The 24,552-nt window shown below is 43.0% G+C and overlaps 1 long non-coding RNA gene across 1 annotated transcript in view; it reads left to right on the plus strand.

Annotated features, from left to right (window-relative positions):
• Positions 1-14,562, plus strand: part of LOC141568191 (uncharacterized) — a 138,653-nt gene extending 124,091 nt beyond the window's left edge. Inside the window, exon 3 of the long non-coding RNA XR_012491235.1 lies at positions 14,406-14,562. This is a non-coding gene — a long non-coding RNA (uncharacterized LOC141568191). The remainder of the gene's footprint in view (positions 1-14,405) is intronic.
• The last annotated feature ends 9,990 nt before the right edge of the window (positions 14,563-24,552 follow it).

Here is a 24,552-nt window from a genome sequence, read left to right on the forward strand (position 1 = left end):
TCCCCCTTACCCTCACCTCCCCCCCACCCCCCTTACCCTCTGGCAACCACTAAACTATTGTCCGTGTCTATGAGTTTCTGTTTCTCATTTGTTTGTCTTGTTCTTTTGTTGTTTTTGGTTTATATACCACATATCAGTGAAATCACATGGTTCTCTGCTTTTTCTGTCTGACTTGTTTCGCTCAGCATTACTCTCTCAAGATCCATCCATGTTGTCACAAATGTTCCTATATCATCTTTTCTCACTGCCGAATAGTATTCCATTGTGTATATGTACCACAACTTCTTTATCCATTCATCTATCGAAGGACATTTTGGTTGTTTCCATGTCTTGGCCACGGTAAACAAAGCTGCAATGAACATTGGAGCACACGTGTCTTTATCTCTAAATGTTTTCAGATTTTTTGGGTAGATACCCAGGAGAGGGATTGCTGGGTCATACGGCAATTCTATTCGTAATTCTTTGAGGAACCTCCACACTGCCTTCCATAACGGCTGCACCAGTCTGCATTCCCACCAACAGTGTATGAGGGTTCCTTTTCTCCACAACCTCTCCAACATTTGTTACTATTTGTCTTGTTGATGATAGCCATTCTGACTGGGGTGAGGTGATATCTCATTGTGGTTTTGATTTGCATTTCTCTGATGATTAGTGATGTTGAGCATTTTTTCATATGTTTATTTGCCATTTGTATGTCCTCTTTGGAGAAATGTCTCTTCAAGTCCTCTGCCCATTTTTCAATTGGGTTGTTTGTTTTTTTGTTGTTGAGTTGCATGAGTTCCTTGTATATTCTGGATACTAGCCCCTTATCGGAGGCACTGTTAGCAAAAATCTTCTCCCATTCAGTTGGTGGCCTCTTTATTTTGTCAATGGTTTCTTTTGCTGTGCAGAAGCTTTTAAGTTTCATATAGTCCCATTCGTTTATTTTAGCTTTTACTTCCATTGCCTTTGGAGTCAAGTTCATAAAATGCTCTTTGAACCCAAGGTCCATAAGTTTAGTACCTATGTTTTCTTCTATGCAGTTTATTGTGTCAGGTCTTATGCTTAAGTCTTTGATCCATTTTGAATTAACTTTGGTACATGGTGACAAATAGCAGTCCAGTTTCATTCTTTTGCACGTGGCTATCCAATTCTCCCAGCACCATTTATTGAAGAGGCTGTCTTTGCTCCATTGTATGTTTTAGCTTCTTTGTCAAAAATTATCTGTCCATATTTATGTGGTTTTATTTCTGGGTTCTCAATTCTATTCCATTGGTCTATGTGTCTGTTTTTCTGCCAATACCATGCTGTTTTGATTATTGTGGCCCTGTAGTACAGGCCAAAGTCAGGAAGTGTGATACCTCCATTAAAGTTCTTTTTCTTAAGATTGCTTTGGCTATTCAGGGTCTTTTGTGGTTCCAAACAAATCTGATGATTTTTTGTTCTATTTCTTTAAAATATGCCATTGGGATTTTGATGGGGATTGCATTGAATCTGTATATTGCTTTGGGTAATATGGCCATTTTAACTATGTTGATTCTTCCAATCCATGAGCATGGAATGTCTTTCCATTTCTTTGTGTCTTCTTCAATTTCTTTCAAAAATGTCTTATAGTTTTCAGCATATAGGTCTTTCACATCCTTGGTTAAGTTTATTCCTAGGTATTTTATTCTTTTTGCTGCAATTGCAAAAGGAATTGTTTTTGTATTTCTTTTTCTGAGATTTCATTGTTAGTATATAGGAAGGCAATGGACTTTTGTGCGTTGATTTTGTAGCCGGCAACTTTACTGTATTCGTTGATTGTTTCTAATAGCTTTTTGGTGGAGTCTTTAGGGTTTTCTATATATAGCATCATGTCATCTGCAAAGAGTGATAATTTAACTTCTTCATTCCCAATTTGGATGCCTTTTATTTCTTTCTCTTGCCTGATTGCTCTGGCAAGGACTTTAACACTATGTTGAAAAGCAGAGGTGATAGGGGACATCCTGTCGTGTTCCTGAACGTAGAGCAAAGGGCTTCAGCTTTTCTCCATTAATTATGAGATTAGCAGAGGGCTTGTCATATATGGCCTTTATTATGTTAAGGTATTTTCCTTCTATACCCATTTTATTAAGTGTTTTAATCATAAATGGATGTTGTATCTTGTCAAATGCTTTTTCTGCATCAATTGATATAATCATATGATTTTTGTCCTTTATTTTGTTTATGTGATGTATCACATTGATGGATTTTCATATGTTGAACCATCCTTGTGCCCCGGGGATGAACCCCACTTGGTCGTGATGAATAATCTTTTTAATGCATTGTTGTATTCGATTTGCTAGAATTTTATTTAGGATTTTTGCATCGGTATTCATTAGAGATATTGGTCTGTAGTTTTCTTTTTTGTGCTGTCCTTACCAGGTTTTGGTGTCAGGGTAATGTTGGCCTCATAAAATGAGTTAGGGAGTACTGTCTCTTCTTCAATTTTTTGGAAGAGTTTGTGCAGAATTGGTATTAGATCCTCTTTGAAGGTTTGGTAGAATTCACTAGTGAAGCCATCTGGTCCCGGACTTTTGCTTTTGGGAAGGTTTTGGATGACTGATTCAATTTCCTTACTGGTGATCGGTCTGTTTAGATTTTCCAGTTCTTCATGGTTCAGCCTTGGAAGGCTATATGTTTCTAAGAACTTGTCCATTTCTTCTAGGTTGTTGAATTTGGTGGCATATAGTCCTTCATAGTATTCTTGGATGATCCTTTGTATTTCTGTGGTGTCCGTGATAACTTCCCTTTTACGTTTCTGATTTTGTTAATCAGTGTCTTCTCTTTTTATCTTAGTAAGTCTAGCCAAGGGTTTGTCAATTTTGTTAATCTTTTCAAAGAACCAGCTCTTTGTCACATTAATTTTTTCTATTGTCTTTTTGTTCTCTATTTCATTTATTTCTGCTTTAATTTTTATTATTTCCTTTCTTCTGCTGACCTTGGGTTTTACTTGTTCTTCTTTTTCTAGTTCTTTAAGGTGTAACATGAGGTTATTTATTTGGGAGTTTTCTTGTTTCTTGAGATAGGCCTGTAATGAGATAAATTTCCCTCTTAAAACTGCTTTCGCTGCATCCCAGAAATTTTGGTAGGATGTATTTTCATTGTCATTTGTTTCTATGTATCTTTTGATCTCTCCTCTAATTTCTTCTTTGACCCAGTCCTTCTTTAAAAGTATGTTGTTTAATCTCCATGTATTTGTGTTTTTCCGCTTTCTTTTTACAGTTGATATCCAATTTCAAAGCCTTGTGATCAGAGAATATGCATGGTATGATTTCAATCTTCTTAAATTTGTTGAGACTGATTTTATGTCCCAATATATGGTCTATCCTTGAGAATGTTCCGTGTACACCAGAAAAGAATGTATAGTCTGATGTTTTAGGATGAAGTGCTCTATAAATGTCAATTATGTCCATTTCATCTAATGTGTCATTTAGGGCTACTATTTCGTTATTTATTTTCTGTTTGGATGATCTATCCATAGCTGTCAATGATGTATTTAAGTCCCCTAGTATAATTGTGTTTTGGTCAATTTCTCCCTTTAGTTCTGTTAGTAGTTGCTTGGTGTATTTCGGTGCTCCCTGATTGGGGGCATAAATATTGATGACTGTTATGTCTTCTTGTTGTACAGTCCCCTTCACCATTATGAAATGTCCATCTTTATCTCTTGTTATCTTTTTCACCTTGAAGTCTGTTTCATCTGATATCATTATGGCTACACCTGATTTTCTCTGGGTACCATTTGCTTGGAGTGTCAATTTCCACCCTTTCACTTTGAGTCTATGCTTGTCCTTGTAGCTGAGATGTGTCTCTTGGAGACAGCATATGGTTGGGTTTAGTTTTTGATCCAATCTGCTACTCTGTGCCTTTTTATTGGTGAGTTCAGTCCATTTACATTTAGGGTGATTATTGATATGTGAGGATTTCCTGTCATTCTATCTTTAGTTTTCTGGTAAGGCTGTGTCTCCATTGTTTCTTTGCCTTTTGTTGTTGTCTATTATTTCTGTGTGGTGGTATTCTATGATGTTTCCCTCTGTTTCTTCTTTTATTTCAGTATATATTTCAATTCTGGATTTATTTTGAGTGGTTACCCTTAAGTTTATGTAAAAGAAAGTTTGATATTTAGAGTATTCCATTTTCTTCAGCACGCTTACTTTCTCCATTCCCATATTCGGTTCAGGCCTTTACTCTCCCCTTTTTGAGTTTTGGTTGCCACAAATTGTCCCTGTTGATGGTGGTCGAATAGCCTCCTTTAGTATTTCTTGTAGTGCAGGTCGTGTATTAGAAAATTCCCTCAGCTTCTGTATGTCTGGAAAGGTCTTTATTCCTCCTTCATATCTAAAGGATATCTTTGCTGGATATATTATTCTTGGCTCATGATTTCTCTCTTTCAATAGTTTGAATATTTGGTTCCACTCCTCCTGGCTTGTAGAGTTTCTGCTGAAAAATCTGATGATAATCTAATGGGCTTTCCTTTGTAAGTTACCGTCTTCTTTTCCCTGGCTGCCTTGAGGATTCTTACTTTGTCATTGATTTTGGAGAACTTCAATGCAATGTGCCTTGGAGAATGTCTGTTGGGATTGAGTGAAATAAGTGTTTGATTTCCTTCTTGGATTCGAGGTTCCAGTTATGTCCACAACTTTGGGAAGTTCTCATTGACAATGTGTTTGAATATATTCTCTGTTCCCTTCTCTCTTTCTTCTCCTTCTGGTATGCCCATTATTCTTATATTGCTCTTTCTGATGGAGTCAGAAAGTTCTTGTAGAGTTCTTTCATTTCTTTTAAGTCTCAAGTCTCTTTCTTCTTCTCTGTGTCATTTCCAGGTTTCTATCTTCGATGTCACTGATTCTTTCCTCCATCTGGTCAACTCTACTACCTAAGCTGGTTATTTCATTCTTAATTTCTTCTATTGAGTTCTTAATCTCCAGAAATTCTATTTGGTTCTTTTTTAAGATTTCAATCTCTTTCATAAAATGCTCATGCTGTTCTTTGATTGAGTTTCTGAGTTCCTTTAACTGCCTATCTGTGTTTTCTTGTATCTCGTTGATTTTTTCAGAACTGCAATCTTGAATTCTCTGTCATTTAAGTCACATATTTCTGTATCTTTAAGTGCCTTCTCTGGAGATTTTTCACTTTCTTTCTGAGCTATCTTGTTGCCTTGGTTATTCATGGCGATTACTGGTTTACTATTTCTCTTCCTAGACATCTACAGGAGTGACTTCTGCAACAGGTTGATAGAAAGCGGTCTTTCTTTTGTTTGCCAGTACTTGTTGGTAGAATGTTTTATTATTTCTCCAACTGCAACTTATTTTTCTTCTCCCACACAGTAGTGCTATGTTTTCTCTGCACTATTCCAACTTCTCACACAATGGGGGGATTCCCTGGGAGACGGGCTTCTCCTCTGTTAATAGTTCGTCTAGGTCACAGGGCGCAGTGTCCCGGTGGGTATGCGGAGTTTGATGTTCCAAAGCTCTTCCAGCTCCTGATTCAGAGCCCGTATATTTCAGCAGTTCTGTTTACTCCTGCAGGGATCCGCCCAGATAGGTGGGGTCAGGGGCGGGGTGAGTTGTGAGAGGTGGCCCAGAGCAATGGCGGCAACCACCACCACAGCCGGTCCTGCTTCCACAGCTCTCTCCCCTTTGCTGGAACTAGTTGGGCTGTGAAATTGTGTTTGCAGTCCACAGTTCTCAAAACAGCAAATTTTCTGTTGTTTTGATCTGACACTGCTACTGTTTCGCTTCTAGCACCGGGCAGGTGGGGGCGGGGCGAGCTCTGGGAGGGGAGGGAGGGGGCGGCTAGTCTCAGTGCCTAAGGCTCCGTTCTCTGCTCGGCAGTGCGGGCTTAAACCACCGTTTTCAGCCTTCTTCCCTCAGTCTTTTCTCCGAGGTCTCTGCCGTGAGCGTTGGGTTCAGCCGTGTTATATGCTGTCCCCTCAGCCCTGTGGAGCCCTGGCGGAGCCCTAGCAGTCCGAGTTCTTCCCTCTCCCGCAGCTGCGGTAGTTCCGGGAAGCAGCGAGCTCGGCGCACTGAGCTAGGTCTGCGTCCTGCGCCCGCGCGGCTCCGTCTCCACGCACTTCTCCCTTTCCTCCTCCCTCCACTCGCGCGAATCTCCCACCTGTAGGTGATTTCAGTCGGTAGTGGGCCTCTTCGTGTTGCCTGTCTGCTGTGCAGGGAGTCCTTTGTGGAGTTTTTGTTGTTCGATTCGTTGTAAATTCCAGGGGAGCTTTACAGAGGCTCACCTCACGCCGCCATTTTTCCGGAAGTGGTGTTCTGATTTTTAAATTGATTGTCAATACTTTTTTTTTATGATTTTGTTGTGGGATCACATGACATGTTTCTGCAACCTGCTTTCATCAATCAACCCTGTATCCTGGATATCTCCCTATGCTTTAGAGTATAGGACACACTTTTCAGATGAAGAAACTAGAATAAGAGGGGTGGGTGACAGTGTCCTTCTCTGTGCTGTGGTTTGTTTGTTTGTGTTTGTCTCTGGTATTGGTGGGGTGACAGACAGCAGAACAGAATTTCTCTGCTGTTCGTGTCAGCCAGGAGCCGGAGGAAGCAGATCTGGAGTGTGTAAAATAGTTTCCAAGTGAAAGTGGGGCTAAACCAACAGCGCCCACAGCGGTTTGTCCAAACCAAGGATGGCGGCCACTCCTATGTAGGGCTGTAGTGCTCCCTCAGGGAATAACACCTCTAACCTTCAGCGTGTCAGTGCTAGTCCGTTGGTGGTTAAAATTCTGCACTAAGGAGTCGGTGTGACCTGGAGTCTGATCTTAGCTTTGCTACTTACGTGTTGTGTGACTTGCAGAAAGTCACGGAGTCTCTCCAGGCCTTGATCTCTTCTACCGTAAAGTGGACAGAAGAAGAGTCCAGACCTCACGGAGGGCTGGGAGGGTAAGTGGGGACGATGGGTGTGAAACAGTCAGTGTGGTTCCAGGTGTGTGGTAGATGCCTGGCGGTGGTAGGTATTCTCACTGAGTCATCATTAAAGCATCTGAGTGCACAGGAGAGGCTGGAAAATGATTTGCGAGGACATGGGCGCCGAGCTGATACATTCGACTAGAAGAATGTTTACTGAACCCCTACTGAGTGCCCAACACTGCACTCCTGCTCCCAAGTCCCGTATAGAGTACTGGGGACAAGAGAGGAAGGGCCAAGCCTAACAAAAACATCCACGTGATAAAATAAGCCAGCCAGTGGACTGGATGCACGCCCCAGGAGTACAGGGGAGGGGACCATGGTGACTTCTCAGTGAAGTGATGGTTCCTTCTCATCCTGCTCCTTCTGCCTCGGTACCCACCTCTCCAGATGCACTGGCCTTGAGGTCATATGCGCAGTTTGGCCAGAGCTGATATACTTAGTTTTTCATATGGTGTTCTGATTTTTAAATTGATTGTCAATACTTTTTTTTAAAAAAAATGGCACATTTTACATAAAATCTGGAATCCTGGCTTCTCTTGAAAGTGGGTCAGCTGCAGCTAAATAGCTGTTGCCCTTTTTTCTGGGACACAAACTCTGCTGCTCCCCGGTACCCCCGCCCCTGCCCTGGCCATGTCCCCTCACGCATGCCACCTGTCGGGCCCATGCTGTGCTACCCAAGGCTCTCCACTGGCCCAGGGCCATTGTCACACCCGGCCCTCTGTGGCACCCCGCTCTGGCTGCTTTGCCTGGATAACTGCTCTGCTGCATCTTCCTGGAAGCCTTCCCAGAGCGACTTGATCAACCCCCCTTTGCCTTTCTCCTCTCATTGTGTACCTAAGATGAAGCCTGGTGAGACGGGACTGTACAGGGAGGGGGGAGCCTTTTGTTACCAACAGCGTTCAGAATTTCCAGCATGTGGTGACAATAAAAAGCGGACTGACTGACTTGAAAGTCCCTCACAGACCAAGCTCCCACTTCCACCTGCATCTACGCAGCACCACTCCGACCGTCCCCACTTGGCCCCTAGGGGTTCTGACCCAGTATGAGAGCAGTCAGTTTACCTAGATTTGTGTGATCGTCTGGTTCATTCCATCTCCCCACCCGACTGTAAGACTTGCTGGCTATTGTGTGCACCGAGCCAGCCCAAGGATGCTGACCGACTAAATGAAAAACAAGTAGCAAGCTTAGCGTCGTCACTGGAGAAGTTACACTGCAGAACGGGCCAAGGCGATCTGGAAACAGAAAGTTCCTGACTATTTATGTTCATCCCGGAAAAGATGGGCGGTATCAAGGCAGATTCCCACTTTCCTCCTCAAAAGGGAATTCAAAATTAGGAAGGACGTTTGCACCCCTGGATCAATATATGGCAAAATTCCAGCTCGATAACCTTAAAACCCAAGCAATTAACTTTGTTTGAAAAGGTCGGCGGTGGTTGTGCTCTGCTCCTCTGACAAGTCGAGCTGTCCAACAACTCCGTTTAAATGAGAAGAAGTATCTTTGGCAAAGTTAATCAGAGCCTTGTTTATACTGCGTGCTGCGGGGGAGGGGAAGCTGTCGGGATTCCAAGCTGCTTATGGCGCACTCAGGGCTTTCTTTTGCCATTCTGAATGTAGCATGGGAATCTTGTCACTGCCTATCAGAGAACCTACCCATAAAAGGAGCTGCGATGTTTGGATTGATTGTTCTGGGCCAGACACTGTCAATCCCTTCATGTGTGTTTCCTCCAAGCTTTCCATAACTTATGAGGTTAACATCATTAATGTTTCCATTTCATGCAGATGAAACTGAGGCTCAGAGAGGGTAAGCCATTTTCCCAAAGTACCACAGTAAGTGAGGGAAACGGACCTTGGGATCTAGAGGGAAAGCTGGGCCGTTTTTTCATGCCATGATCATGTCAGCTTCTTATTTCCTAGTGTCTCCCCCTCGCTTGCTTGTTGAACAGGCGGTGATGTTTTTCCTCTCAGAGACTACAGGTGGTCTTCAGGGAAGCTGTGGATTATGTGGGGGCTGAACGAGAAGGGCAAAGTGTGGATTCAAAAACAAACCATATCTGAATGGCCAGCACCTTTCTCAGACTCCTCCTGACACTAGTTTTCTTACCTGAGCACTCATCCCTTTAATTTCCTGCACATTTATGGCTTTGGGCAAAAGCAGTCCCAGGATAGTCACTCTGGGCCAAAGAGACATTCAGAGGAGCCTGGGGGAGTCGAGGGGTAGGAATGGAAAACACTTCAGTGGGTGTTGCTGTGGGGAAATTCTCTTAGTAACATCACAGCTCCATCTTCAGGTAGGAGACGGGAGAGATGGCGGGTCACCGCGGAAAGGACATGACGTTTGGGACCACCTGGGACCCAAGTTCAAATCTTAGCTTTTCTACTTACAAGCTGGGTGACCTTGGGCAAGTTATGCAACTTCTCTGAGCCTCAGTTTCTTCTTCCACAGAAAGAGGGTCTTGATCTCTGTTGCAGGGTTGTTGTAAAGATAGAAATACGGTTGCGAAGCCTCTAGAGCACTGGTTTAGCCTGTCTTGTGTGCCACGCAGACAAACGTTAATGCAGATGGTTCCTGTTGTTACACGACTTATAACTTTAGGGGAGACAGACCATAAGGAGTCATTTATAATAAAGTGTGCTAAGTGCTAGTGTGGGGGAGATATTGCAGGCTGACCACAGAGAAGGGATTCCTACCCCAAATTTAGGGTGTGAGTGTGGTGGGTGAGAGGGACCTCGAGGCAGAGGAATGAACCAGGGGTGACAGGGAGATGAGTGGCAATCGGGAGATTGAGAGGCTAAGCTCTGGGGGGAAAAATATATATATATTATTGCCATTATTAATATCCAGCTGCTTAATGGACAGCTCCAATGCGTGTCTTTGAAGTGTCTCCAATTTCACATGCCCAGTACTCAATTCTTGGTCCCTCCTCCCCACCCAAGTTGCTCCATCTCCGTAAATGGCAACTCTATTTTCTCAAGTGCTCATACTAGAAGGCTTGGCATCGTCCTTGACTCCTTTCTTCTCTGTCTTCCTTTCCAGTCCCCTCCAAGTCCTGTCAACGATGTCTTCAAAATGTCCCCATTTCTCACCGCCCCCGCCCCTTGCACCACGATGCCGCCCTTCCTGTCTGACCCATTCTCCAAGGGCATCCTAATGGTCTCCAGCCTCTGCTCGGCCCCCTGTTGTCCATGCTCTCTGCCCACCAGTCAGGGTGATGTTTCCACGAGGAAAGTTAGGTGATGTCAACTCCATGCTCCCACCTACCCAGTGGCTCCTTCAGAGTCAGGGTCACTGCTCTCACCATCCGTCTGGCCTTCTGGCTTCCCCACTGACCACTACTCCCATCGCCTTCCCCTTTCACTCCCGTCCAGCCACACTGGCATCCCTGCTGCCCCTCAGGCTCTGGCTGCAGGCCTCTGCCCTTGTTGACCTTGCTGTTGGGCACACGTTTCCTCCCCGACAGGCAAACAGGCTCAAACTCTCATGTCATTCAGGCCTTTCCTCCAATGCCCACTCTGTGTAAAGTCTCCTGGGCGCCCTGTATGAATGGCCCCTTCCACCATCACTTTTATCCTCTTCCTCGTGGCATGTATGACACCTGACGTGTCATCTTATACTTCTGTCTCCTGCAATCATAGCATAAATGCCACAGGAGTAGAGAATGTGCCTGTTTTCTTCCCTCTTGTATCTTTAGCACGTAGACTAGTACCTGGCACATGGTAGGGGCTTAGTGAACATGCGTGAAATGAGCCTGTGAATGAATCATGTCACACTGGTCACTCTGAAGGACCATGGGCTTCCCACATTCTGACCAGGCCAGGGAGATGGTTGCTCTGGTGGACCAGTCCTGTGGGCTTTGCCCAAAGCTCATCAGAGCCACACCCAGGGCGCCACGGGAGGACGCTGACCCCCAAGGAGGGGCTCAGGGCAGAGATGGAGCTGGCCTGTCAACTGCAAATACTCTGAGGACACCCTGGGTGTGGTTTCCATCTCCAACTCTGTCTCCAGGCCCTGGGGGGGGGGTCTTTCCCGGGATGAGAGCCCTCATTTTCTCTCACTCGGTTTCCCCAGAATCTCTGAAGGGTAGTGTGTCCCTGCATTGTCCCGGCTTTGAAGACCCTCCAGCACCAGAAAGGGTGGGGTCCTTTCCCTGGGAGGTGGTTCTGCACAGAGGGTGGGGCTTTCCACGGGCTCCGCCCCCACAGGGTTGGAGTTCTGCAGATCCTGGCATTTCCCGAAGCGTGGCCCCTGTTCCCTGCGAAGCAGATGAGATGCTCTCCCATGGTACTCAGAAGAGATTAATTGCAATAGTTCTTTCTTTCCGTGTGTATCAGCCCTATGATTGATGGCCGGCCTTTCTCAGGGCCAGGCTTCAGCGGTGGGGAGGAGGCGCCGAACCTCAGGTGGGCGACCCGGCTTCTACAACACGATGATGGTGGACGCGTTACTAGGTGATGTTAGCATAAAATCAAATTGAATAGCACAATCAGAAAGTTATTCTCTTTTCCATTCTCTTTTAATGTTTCTGATTATAGGAAAAAACAAATCTCGTTTGGTGCTTGAACACTTGACATGTCCCTGTTCTGGGCTCGGCCATATTTTGATTCTCTAAAATTCAAAGGAAACCATCAATGAGATAGGAGTTGCATGGCGGTATGAGACAGGAAAGGTTTCAGTGGTTTAAATGAGCAGCATTCCGACCTTTCCCTCTCTGCCTTTAGCCATCCATCAGTCTGGAACAGTCTCTGTTAGTCCCGTGCCCCTGGTTGACGGGGTTCCACTATGGAGAGCGTGCTTGTGGTCTTCTGGCCCATTCTTTGTAGGCGCTACCAGGTTAACCTTCCAGAAAATGGGAAAGGGTGACTTACATTCCTTTCCCCGGGGCAGATGGGACCAAGGAAAGGTCCATCAAGACAGTGGCTCAGTTGCTGGTGGCTCACGGCCCCCAAGGACAGCTCAGTGTGGCAGATGCTGCTCTATGCTGCCGGACTCCTGTAGCAAAGCCACTGCTGTCCCCTGGCTGACCTCCTGACTTCGACACCACCCTCCAGGCTCTCCCCGCAGCTGTACCCCAGTCCAGCCTGCCTGGTTAGGGGAAGTTGTGACAAATGGAACTTGAGTGGACATGTACCTGCAGCCTCCCTTGATGTGACTGGCGGCGTCTGCTCTCCTACAGCACAGCTGTGTCCACACAGCTCTGCCAGGCACCTGGTCCCAGAGCTAACGGGATGGACGCTGGTTATGATGGGATCAGACTGGGTTACCTATGCAGGAGCAACGGCATGGTGGAGAGGCGAGGGAAGGTACCATTCTTGCTAGAGGACCCACCTGGGATTGTGGGCCAAATGCTGGGTCCTAGTCATCCTGTGAACTTGGAAGCTTTCCTTTGAACAAAAATGAAAAGTTAAGTGAGTATCTCTGCAGCAGATGAAAATCTTGTTTCCAAAGGTTAAGCAATTTGGTTCTTTCTCCCCTTTCCCTTCCATAGTTCACGAGGCTCTGAACCTATAGCTGTAAGAAATATGAGAAAAGAAATGTGAAGTTGGTTAGCATTTGCGTTTTTAGGTTGTTAGGAAGTAGCTAGCTTACGTTTTTTAGGTATTGATGGAAATAACGGATAGGAGAGTTACCAACATCATAAGAAACTATGCTTTCATCTCACTTTAGTCCTTTTCTCTTGAATACATTTTTTATTACCTAAAGTATTGTTCTGTGCTCCTTTTTTCATAAATTACAACTCCCATAGGCATTTTGTTTCTAATGAATACACAGTGTAGCCCATTTTGCTTAGCAGCCTGTCTCAATTTGCCATACAATGCAGACCTTGCTTAAAATAACTTTTTTGAATGACTATTAGTGCTTTGAAATCAATTAAAAACACACACTTTATAAATATGTAAGAAAAAGCAACCTATTAACTTAACAAGAACCCCAGAAAATTTTTATATGAACACTACAGAGTTCAGTTCTGAATATACTGTTAGTAGACCAAAAATCTGAAAAATGTTTAAAGCTGTCAGCACTTTATATGCATTTATTAAATGGTGTAATAAAGCCTATTTTTATTAACATCCAAAAATTCCAACGAGGCTTCCATTTTACATAAATGCCTAAAGTTCTTCTGCGTCAATATGTGGAGATGCACATATAAAAAAGAATTGAAGGCATCCTGGATCCTGCGACCTGGTGACTCCACCATCTCAACACATGACTCCCGGAAGAGAGTGTGTGGATGTGGCACAGTGGCTCCTTGATGTCTCAGATGGGAAGTGAAGTACATATCACTTCCGCTCACCCTTCCTGGGCTAGGAGGAGTCACGTGGTCACATCGTTCTTCTTCCAATCGTCCAACTTTCCATCTCATGCAGAAGCGCATCCAAAGTCATTACCAGGACATAACAAAGTTCTATAGGACCGGCTCTCAATTCTTCTCCTGCTGCTGTCTTCTAGAATCACTGCTGGCCAGCCGCCAGCTCCTTCTGGGCACATGCATTCCCACTGGGCCTGGTGCTTGCTGGGGGCTCTGCCTGGCACGCTCTCCCTCCGTCCCTCTGCATGTCTGACTTTCTCACCTCCTTCAGGTCTTTGCCAAAATGTCACTTCATCAGAGAAATCATCTCTTACCATCCTATCCAATTGGAACCCCAACAAATTAGTACTTTCTATCATTCTTACCTTACTTTGTTTTGAGACAGTAATAAAAGCTTTGAGACCATTTTCTTGAGGCTAGAGGCGCAAAAAAAAAAAAAAAAAAAAAAAAAAAATTCTGATAGTGAGGGGCTGAACGTGGACTGCTTTTTCTTTGTTTTAATGGAAATTCATTTGTAAGATTCCTAATCTTTCAAGAAGCAAATAGATGACTTTATAGCAGAATGGGTGTGGGAGGGAGGGGGTGAGGTGGGGAAAAGCTATAGGAGAACATCTCATTAATATGTTTCGAAAAATTATCTCCTTTATATCATTAAAAAAGAAAAACAATCTCACTGCCACTGGTGAAAAATAGCACCATGTACTTTTCACCTTTTGGATTGCTGGCATGGCTGAGTACTTTTCTCCATTTCCTGTACTCTTTATTATGAAACGCCTTTTTCGCATCTTGTGCCTATTTTTACAAATGGGGAATTTGCCCTTTTCTTACTGATTTCTAAGTATTTATATACACCGTGTTTCCCGGGAAATAAGACCTAACTGGACAAACAGCTCTAATGCGTCTTTTGGAGCAAAAATTAATATAAGACCCAGTCTTATTTTACTATAATAAAAGACCGGGTCTTTATAATGTAATATAATATAATATAATACCCGGTCTTATATTAATTTTTGCTCCAAAAGACGTGTTAGGGCTGATTGTCTGGCTGGGTCTTATTTCTGGGGAAACAGTAATAAGGGATTAGGGCTTCAGCATACAGTCTTTCACAGGTGTGGTTTGCCTTTCGATTTGGTTCATTGTACTTTTTGACATGTGAATGTTTACACTTTTTACCTGGTCAGACCCACCAGGTCTTCCTTGTGTTCTCACGCTTGGATGTCATACTTGGAAATTCCGTTTCTGCTCTGGGTTACGATACATACCGGCACCATGCTGGCCTGCGCACGGCCTCGGGTTTGCTTCCCAGATGCGACTTTCCACCACCTACTTGCCAGGTGATATTGGGTAAATTACCTAAACCTTCCTGAACTTCCACTTCCTTATGAGAAATGGGATAGGAACTGTACTTACTTCAAAGAGTAGCTGTAAAGATTACATAAGAAAAGGCATGGAAAGCATGTAACTTGGTCCGAAGCTCATAGTACACGCTTAGTGGGCAGCTACCAAGACCGTTATCATGCTTCCTTTTTAGTTTACGCTTCGTTCCTTAGGAGATGAGAAACTTTTCTGCCTATGCATAAGGTTGGTTTCCTTTTAAACACAGCATTAATTTCCGTAGTGAGTGGAGTGGCCAAAACCTGGCTTGCTCCTCCAAGGGCATAGTGAGTGACAGCCTGGGAAAGGGGTGGGAGGCCACGTGCGGGGGTAACTGACGTACCCCTATTGTGGGTGACAGTGTCCTCGTTAGCCTTGCGCTGTGGGATGCCAGGGATGAAGGAGTGTTTGGGGAGGGGTCAGGAGGCTGAGAGTTTGCTTTTTGTGTCCGAGGGGGAGGAGAGGATGGAGCCTGCGGGGTGTGAGAGTTTCCTTTCCTTGACTCCCCCTGATGAATGCTCCAGGGAGCCAGAAGCTGTCGCCTGTTCACTCCCCCAGAGCCGAGGTGCTGAGCATTAAGGGGCAAACCTCACAGGGTTTTAGCAGTGGCTCGGCTTGTAGACATATGAAGCACCATAGTTATTAATATTGATTATATGCTAAGAGCCCTCGGGACATTTGGCAGTGCGTTCATTCGGGCCATAATGGAATTGGATCTTAGGAGTAGCTTGAGTCCAATGTCAGAGCAGGAGGTAGAATCAGCAGAGTGAAAAATCACCCCCAACAACCGCGCCTGAGCACTTGGAGGCGACAGCTGCTCTTCCATCTGTCCTCATGGCCAGAGTTTCCTCTTGTGTGTGCGCAGATCACTGTTTCTTTGAGCACCAGACAAGTTAGCTGGCTTGTGTCCAGCCATGTCTTAGAGAAAAAAGTAGGAATGTGCAAGCACGAGGGTCACTTTTAGCAAAGTGAGGGGCCCCTGGCCCTGGGGGGAACTGGACTCAGGACCTGGGCACAGTCTGCATTGGGTACAGGAAACAGCGCCTGAGGCACTGGTAGTTTCAGGGGCTTGTGAAAATATTTGATTGTTAATTTATTTTACAATCAGAAGGGGAAAATGAACATAATAAAGCGTATATAGTAATACATATAGCCTAGATTATATTTGTCTTTGTGGCACCACTTTATAAAAGTTACCACTTGCAGCAGTTTGACACATGTCCTTGAATAGCTTTTTCAATACATGTGTAGACCTACATGTATGATTATATTGTTTTTCAAGTGAGAACTAGACTATAACTTTTTTTCCCTTATCGATATAGCATGGCCATCTTTCCATGTAAGAATCTGTCATTCTTTTAAATGCTACAGAAAACTCTGTGTATTCATCCCTCTATTTATTTATTCATCTCTCTATTCTCTATTGATGTACATTTCAGATGCTGCCTCTTTAAAAAAAACAACAACAGTGCTGTAATAACCAGCTATGTGATATATATTATTTATATTAATTTTCTTATCCTCTGTATGAAACATTTCGCTTTCTACACTTGATCATAGCCAAAAGGCCGAGAAGCGATCACATTTCACTTTCTTATGATTGTCCAAGGCCCGAGAAAAGGTCCGATAGTTGTTGGTGACACGTGTTGATACTCTCCAAATACCTTCTTTTTTCTTTTTGCCAGTTAATCCTGCAAAATGTGGTTTATTCCTTAAGTGGAGTGGGCATTGTGTGAAACATTCCATTCCTTAATTACCTCTGACTCACTGTCATAGTCCTAATAAAAATGTACACCCATCACCGTGAATGCTTAATCATATTACCTGTGAGGAGAGTAAGCTGTTGAGAGAGGAAAACTAGAGAATGTTAAATGTCGGGTCTTATTTAGAATTCAAGACACTTTCCCCACCCGGGAACGCAGCTCCTGCCTGGGAGGTGTGGGTTGAGAATTATAGAGTCCCCAGGCCCTTGTCTGATTACATAGGAGTTGGTGGTAGGAGGCTGGAAGGGAGGGGAGTGGTTTTGATTTTACAGAAGTATTCTGCTTCTTATAAAATGTCAGGCTCTAGACTTCTTTCCAATAACCTGCTCGTATTAAGTTCAACACATAGTTACCAAACCCCTACAATATGCTGGGCTCTTTCTTGGTATTGCAATCAAGCAGTGATCCAAGTAGAAAAAGAATTTGCCTTCATGAAGCTCCCATGGCAGGAGACAGACTGTTAACCAAGTAACAAATAAAGATATAATGTCAGTGATAATTGCTTTGCCAAGAAATAACTTGGGTAGAGGTGAGTAGTAGAGGGGGGAATGGTGAGTGGTCAGGGAAAGGCCCGCTTCAGAGGGGCTGTTGTGCAGGCACTTAAACGAGGTGAGGGAATAGGCCAGGCAATTGTCGGGGGAGATCGAAGCCCAGAGTGCAAGCTGTTAACCTTCCTGAGAAAGGTGCTGCCTCCACAGACTTGATCCTTGGGAATTTCTTCCTATAGTAAGGATACAAAATTTTTGTGAGATTTTCCATTGTTGGTAGTACAGATTAAATGTTTGTGCACCCCCAACCCCACTACCTAAATCATATGCTGAAGCCTAATCCCCAATGTGATGTAACTTGTAGGTGGGGCCCTAGGAAGTAATCATGAGGCTCCTCACAAATCCTCACGAATGGGATTAGTCCCCTTTATAAAGAGGCCACAGAGAGTTCCCTCAAGCCTTCCACCATGTGAGGACACCGTGAGAAAATGGCCGTCCAGGAGCCAGGAGCCCTCACCAGACACCGAATCTTCCGGTGCCTTGGTCTTGGACTTCCAGCCTCCAGAAGTGTGAGAAATACACTTCTGTTGTTTACAAGTAATTCAGTCTGTAGTATTCTGTTATAGCAGCCCGAGAAGACTGACAGTAGGTTCTCTAGAGCTTTGCTGTCCAAGGCAAGTGCTCAAATCCCCATGTGCCTAGTGGCGGCCATATTGGACAACAAAAATATAGAAAATTCCTGTTATAATGGAAAATTCTGTTGGACGGTAATGTCCTAGGGGATTTTTAGTGGCTATAGATGCACTATTGCCAATAATAACAACAACACTGATGATGATGATAATAAAAATGGCAATGAAAATGGTATCATTTATTATATAGTTGCACTATATAAAGGACACTTTACATGTATTACATGATGCCAACCTCACATCCACCCTGTTTAAGCAGGTGTAGTTACTCTCATTTTACAAATGAAAATCCACAGAGGTGTCAAATAAAGGTAGTACTATGACCAAACGGTGGAACTGGGATTGGAACACAATCTTGGCTGATATGAATGCCCATGTCCTTAGTTGTACAGTATCTTACTTCTAGATCCATGGAATATCCCAGGGCTGAAAAAATTCCCAGAAGATGCAGCCACAATAGCTTCCACTGGGGTGGTAAATCTTTATTCCACTGTGCAGCTAGTGGGATACTCAGTTGACCTATTTCAACCACTTTCAATTTCTCTGTAGGTCTACTCATGAAAATTACCCATAATGTCCCTTCTCAATGTGCTTTGCTGGATCTGTTGGGTACTTGTCACAATTCTACAAATGTACCGTGTCTGTAGGGGGCTAGGTGCCCCCATGGAGTTGTGCAAGAAACAATCAGAACAATCATAGGTGGTGACTCAGATGTCAAGGTAAGGAGACCTTATTTTAAACCATGAAAGTGAGTGACTGAGGATTGTCTAAGAAAAGTAAAATATTTAACAGGTGCTCGTCAGTGATTCCTGCAGAAACCACCCACACACCCTGATATTTCAGGGCTGGGACTCATTCCCACTCTGCAGACTCTTGATGGTGTGACTCAGCTGTCGTAGGGCCTGATACTTAACTTAAACTGTAATTTGTCCTGTAGCCCACAGTCATCAAATATTAGGGCTGAACAGATCCAGAGAAAGGAAGGTGGAGGCAGGAAAGAAGAGGAGGAAGAGAGAATAAACTAGAACAAGAAGTCTAGTAATAGTAATGACACCCATCATTTATTGATTTCCTGTTATTTATCAGTCATTGGAGAAGTTACTTTACCGGTGACGGCATCTTCCATGCAACAATCTTGTAAAAATAGGTTCTGTTACTTCAATTTATAGATGGGCAAATAAACTAACATGGTTAGTGAGTGCAACAGCCAGCACTTGAATCTAGGTGTTCCCAAGGAATGATAGTTTTTCTCTGAGCCAATCTAGAGACAGAAGGTGCTAGAAAGTGAGTGCCAAAGCACAGAACTCAGTTGGTGGGGAAAACAGTGGGTGGCTCTTATTAGGAACAAGAATAAAAGAGTAAAAGTTGAGATAGAGACCTTCACTTCTGACTAAGATGAAAGACTAATCCTCCTTCCTGAAAAAATGAAAAAGGAGGCAAAATATATAAAACAATGGATTTTCAATTCACTGGACTTCATTTAGATAATGAAGGAAAGGGATTCTTGAGAGATGGGAAACTGAAAAGATGAGCTTGCATTTGCCTCAGTTTAGTACCTTGAAAGAGTTTCCAGACTGCGGCACAGAGAGAGGGAACCCAGGTGAAGCCCAGCAAACTTCTTGAGTTGGGGAGATGGAGATGAGAGTTCAGGGAAGTCAGAGTAGGTAGAATCTGCAGGATGGAGTGCCAGAGGGGAGCCAGCTACACCCAGAGAGAAACGCAGAGATCTGCAGAAGGGCCCCTTTGAGTATTGGCTGAATACTGATTAACATACGCAAATTCAGAATAGAAGAAAACTTCCTCAGCCTGACATAGGACATCAATGAAAAATTTACAGCTAACATCATACGTAATGACTGAAAGACTGAATGATTTTTTCTTAAGACCAGAAACAAGACAAAGAAGTATGCTCCCACCACTTTCATTCAACGTTGTACTAGGGCTCCTGGCCAGTGGAATAAGGCAAGAAAAAGAAACAAAAAGCATCCACTTTGGAAAGGAAGAAGTGAAGCTTCTTTTTTTGCAGATGAATTGATCTTTTTTTTGCAGATGACAAAAAAGCAACTATAAATAAGTGTAAGTAAATTGAGCAAGTTTGCAGGTTTGAGATCAATATACAAAAATCAGTTGTATGTTTATATCCTTGCTACGCACAATTGGAAACTGCAATTAAAAAACAATACAATTTACTATAGCATACAAATATGAAATAGTTAGGGATAAATCTGACAAAAAAGTGAAAGGCCTCTGAATTGAAACTACAAACGTGCAAGATCTGTGTTTGAAAACTATACAACATTGCTGAGAGAAGTTAAAAATCTAAGTAAGTGGAGAAATATACTATGTTCATAGATGGGAAGATTCAATTTTGTTAAAATGTGAATTGTCCCAAAATTGATCTATGCATTCAATCTAATTTCAATCAAAACCTTCCGCAATAATTTTTGTAAAAATCAATAAGATGATTCTAAAATTCCTGAGGACATGCAAAGGACGTAGAATAGCCAAAACAACTTTCAAAAAGAACAAAGCTGGTGGACAAGTATTACGTGATATCAAGGCTTATTACAGGTTTATGGTAATCAAGACAGTGTGAAAAGATAGTTAAGATAGGAAGAATGATAGATAAATATCAATGGAGGAGAATAGAGTCTGGAAATAGAACCCCACGTATATGGACAACTGATTTTTGACAAAGGTACAAAGTCAATTCAGTGGATATCCATATGTAAATAAATGAACTTTGGTCCATACTTCTGACCATATACAAAAATTAACTTAAACTGGATCATAGATCTCAATGAAAAACTTAAATTATAAAATTTCTAGGAACAAAAAATGTAGGAGAAACCCTTTAAAATCTGGATTGGGCAGATATTTCTTAGGTACTAGACCAAGAGAATGATCCATAAAAAAAAAAAGAGTAAAAAGATATGTTGAACTTCATCAAAATGAAAAACATATCCTTTAAAAAGACACTGTTAAGAGAATGAAAAGACAAGCAACACGCCGGAAACAAGTATTTGTAAGTCATATATCTAATAAAGAGGTTAAATCCAGATTCTATAAAGAACCCTCAAAACTCACTAATGAGAAATCAAACAATCCAATTTTAAAAGTGAGCAAAAGATTTGAAGAGAGACTTCAAAGAAGATATATGTATGACAAACACATGAAAAGATTCTTAGCATCCTTAGTCAATATGGAAATGCAAATTAAAACTGCATTTTGATACCACCGCATACTTATGGCTAAAATGAAAAAGACTGACCAAGCCAAGTATCATTTATAATAAAGGGCGATTTATTGTATGTCACTTGTAACTCCTAAAGCTGTTAACAAAAAGAATTGAAATGGTCAGCAGGTTTCTAGAGAACCAACTGCCACGTACACAAGCGATACATTGTACACTCGGGTGAAGTTGGAGCAGGAAGGGCCAACTTAATTTATAAATATGATTCTAAGCTTTGTTCTGTTTTTCACCTTTTTTGAGGTACGATCCACAAATAAAAATTGTGTATATTTAGGTTGTACAATGTAATTTTTTAAGGTGTACAGTGTGATGATTTAATATATGCATATATATACACTGTGAAATAATTTCCACAATCAAGTTAATTAACACATTTATCACCTCACATAGGTACCGTTTGTGTATGTGTGTGTGGGGGTGGGGAGAACACTTATGATCTACCCTCTTAGCAAATTTCAAGTATTCAGTCTTGAGAAAAGGATTGAGCAGTCGCGAAAACCCCCATTCTTCAGGCAGAAGTGGACATTTGTAGAGAGGCACTGGCCACGGGTCGTGTTTTTCTTTCTTTCTTAAAAATTTCTGCTAGGTTTCATCTCTTACTGAAGATCTTTCCTGATTCCAGCTCAACTTCCCTCCCTCTTACTCAGGCCAGACTCTGCGCTGTCAGAGCTTCCGTGCCGACCAACATCATAGCATTTATCACATGAAGTTGGAATTATTGTTCTTGCTTCTTTTAGAGTCCCAGAAAAGCAATAATAAAGCTGACATTGTAGGGTCCTGGCTATGTATGTCAGCCATTCTTCCAAGTATTTTACATACATTAACATTTACACTGTTTGCCCAGCTCTATGATAGGTAAGTCATCATCCGTCTTTTGCCAATGAGAAAAGTCATCTGACGTCACAAAGTAGGAAAAGTAGCTAAGACCTGGCCCTCTGGCTCCAGAGCTCGATTCCTAGTAATTGCTGGGGGTTATAGTTTCCTCATCTTCCTGTTCTCAGAACCTAGCACATAGTAGGCACTCAATGAACAGAGTGCCCAGGGTAATAGGTCATTATCAGAGTGAGCCTAAGAGTTTTTATTAGTATCTAAAATGTGACATCAGTTGAATAAAACACAGGGCTGCAGGAATGGAAAGATAAGAGAAACAAGGAAATTAAATATTGATGAACACACACAATAGAAGGATTGGGGTTCAGAGTGCACGTGGGCTTTCTGGATAGAGGTTTTTATTTTTCTATGTGCTGTCCTCCTGGCTCTCCCCTTCCTCAGTATAGCGTCTCTATGGCTGAGAGTAATTCATGCTTTATTTTAAACCCATTCTGTGTGTGCAGTATTTCTCTCATTATATTCCAGGTTTCTTTTTAATCATGTTCTGGGTAGATGAGTAAAATTCCTTATGTGGGCCAAGGGTTGGACTTCCTCTAATGATAAGAAAATTTCCAGGATATATGAATCATCTCCAGCCTGTAAGTAGCAGCCCGCTTACTTTTTTGTTCCTTTGTAATTGAAATCCATCAATTAGATACTATTAAAGAGCCCAATGCAAATTGTAAAAATTCTCTGTAGGAAATGAGCCTTTCCCTGGGAAAAATAAAAGTCTCCAACTTCAATATTGCTTCTTTGTGCTGTAATGATCCAGCCTTAGCTTTCAAGACGCTATTGGCTGCATTTTTCAGGGGACGTGTACCAAAGAGTTTGGATGTCAGGCTTACAGCTCTTAAAGCTAAGGGAATCCTATGTAGCTGATTTGAAACTGCCCCTCTTTCTGCTCTGGGATTCAAAATCAGCCCTGGGGTAAAGCTCTTTTTTTTTTTTTTTTATTAAAGTTTATTGGGGTGACAATTGTTAGTAAAGTTACATAGATTTCAGGTGTACAATTCTGTATTACATCATCTATAAATCCCATAGTGTGTTCACCACCCAGAGTCAGTTCTCCTTCCATCACCATATATTTGATCCCCTTTACCCTCATCTACCACCCCCTCCCCCCTTAAAAAGCTCTTTATTCTTATCACACAGGACCTCCGTTAGGGGCCTGTGGGTGTGTTGCCATAATACCTCCCCTTCTATTGCCATCGAGCAGAAGCTCCAGATACCCCCAACCTACTTTGATGCTCTACTGAACATAGACTCACTGTAAATGGTCTCGGCCACAAGAGAGAGGCAGAAAACCAACAGACAGATAGATGGAGCAACCAGCCAAAGACTGAGCAAACAGGAAAATCAGCAGAAACATTTGATGGGGGTAGAATTGACCTCAACTATTTGTTCCCCATAATGCAATTCGATAGCCTCAGACATGATTTTAGACCAGAGTCATGTTGAAATGATCCATTTTTATGCAGGTGTTCTGATGCATTTAACGCTCATTTATTTTTTTATACTTTCCTTTCCTTCACTAGAGTTGAGGCTCTCTAAGCCCCAAAGACATAGAATTATTTCAGATATTTACAATTTCTATAAACACCTTCTTGGAGGAGATCGTGAAACCCCAGATATATAGATCTTTTTAAAACTTGCTTGTTTATTTCAGCTGGGGAATTTTCTTCCTGATTAAAGGATTCATTTTATTCAAGGTTTATGACGGAACTTAACTAAGATTTCTGTGTTCCAGCTATTAAAGCAGAAATTTCAAGTGTGCAGACAGCTAAAACCTAGCCAGGCATTTGTGGTGGCATCAGCCTATCTTGTAGCCATTAGTAACTACTTCAGTGAGAAGCTGGGGGAGAGGAAGCCAAAGCATCCCCATTATCCTCCCTTTGCAGAGGGAAAGGGCTGCTTTCGGAAGGCAGAGGACCACGTCCTGTTACAGGCGAAGAGGAGACAGACTGAGACGTGTAAGACTCTTGCAGCCACTCAGTTCCCATTGCTTTCTGCTCCTCCTTCTCCTCTTCCTCTTCCTGCTCCTCACTTCCTTTCTTTCTCATCATTTCCCCATCTCCTTTCTCCTTCCCCTTTCCTCCCTCCTTTTCCCTCTTTTCCAGACCCCAGTCACTCCAGACATGTTTATTAAGCACCTACTATATGCCAGGGACTCCGTAAGCGCTGGCGATATGCTTAGTGAATAAAAAAGGTCTCTGCCCTTGGGAAGGTGACAGTCTAGTCAAGGAGACAGAGAATAAGCAAACAAACACATCAATATGATAGAATGTTAGATACCATGGAGAGTGAAGAAGTTAAACAGGAAGCATGGTGAAGGGATGGAGTGACGGGCGCTTTCGTCTACTGGTGCTCAGAGAAGGCACCTCTGATGAGGTGAAATCTGGGTAAAGTGAAGGGAGGGATCCATTGGGATGTCTGAGGGAAGACATTTTAGGTGGCTGGCACAGTAGATACAGAAGTCCGGAGATGGGAGCAAGCTTGGTGTGTGTGGGGAGGACCCAGGAGGCCAGCAGGGCTGAACAGTGAGTGAGAGAGAGCACGAGTGGTCATTAGGTCCAGGAGGGAGCCAGTGGTCAGATCGTGTGGGTCCCCGTACGCCTTTGATAGAACTCTGGATTTTATTCTAAGAGTGATAGAAGGTTGTCGGAGAGTTGACAGAAGAGGAGTGAAATGTCCAGATTCCTTTTGGTTGCTAATTATCAGGAGTACAATATAAGCACGGTGTCTGATGCCATGGGCCATGTAGTCTTTCAGCACTTACTGACTGAGTGTAACGGTACTACTTCCAGTCAGACACGGGCTGGCTCCGGGGCTGGAGAGTGGACAGAACAGGGTCTCTTCTTCAAGAAGCTCAGAGGTGGGAAGAGCTCAGA

This window comes from Rhinolophus sinicus, linkage group LG13, assembly GCF_036562045.2.
Source record: "Rhinolophus sinicus isolate RSC01 linkage group LG13, ASM3656204v1, whole genome shotgun sequence".
Classification (NCBI taxonomy): domain Eukaryota; kingdom Metazoa; phylum Chordata; class Mammalia; order Chiroptera; family Rhinolophidae; genus Rhinolophus; species Rhinolophus sinicus.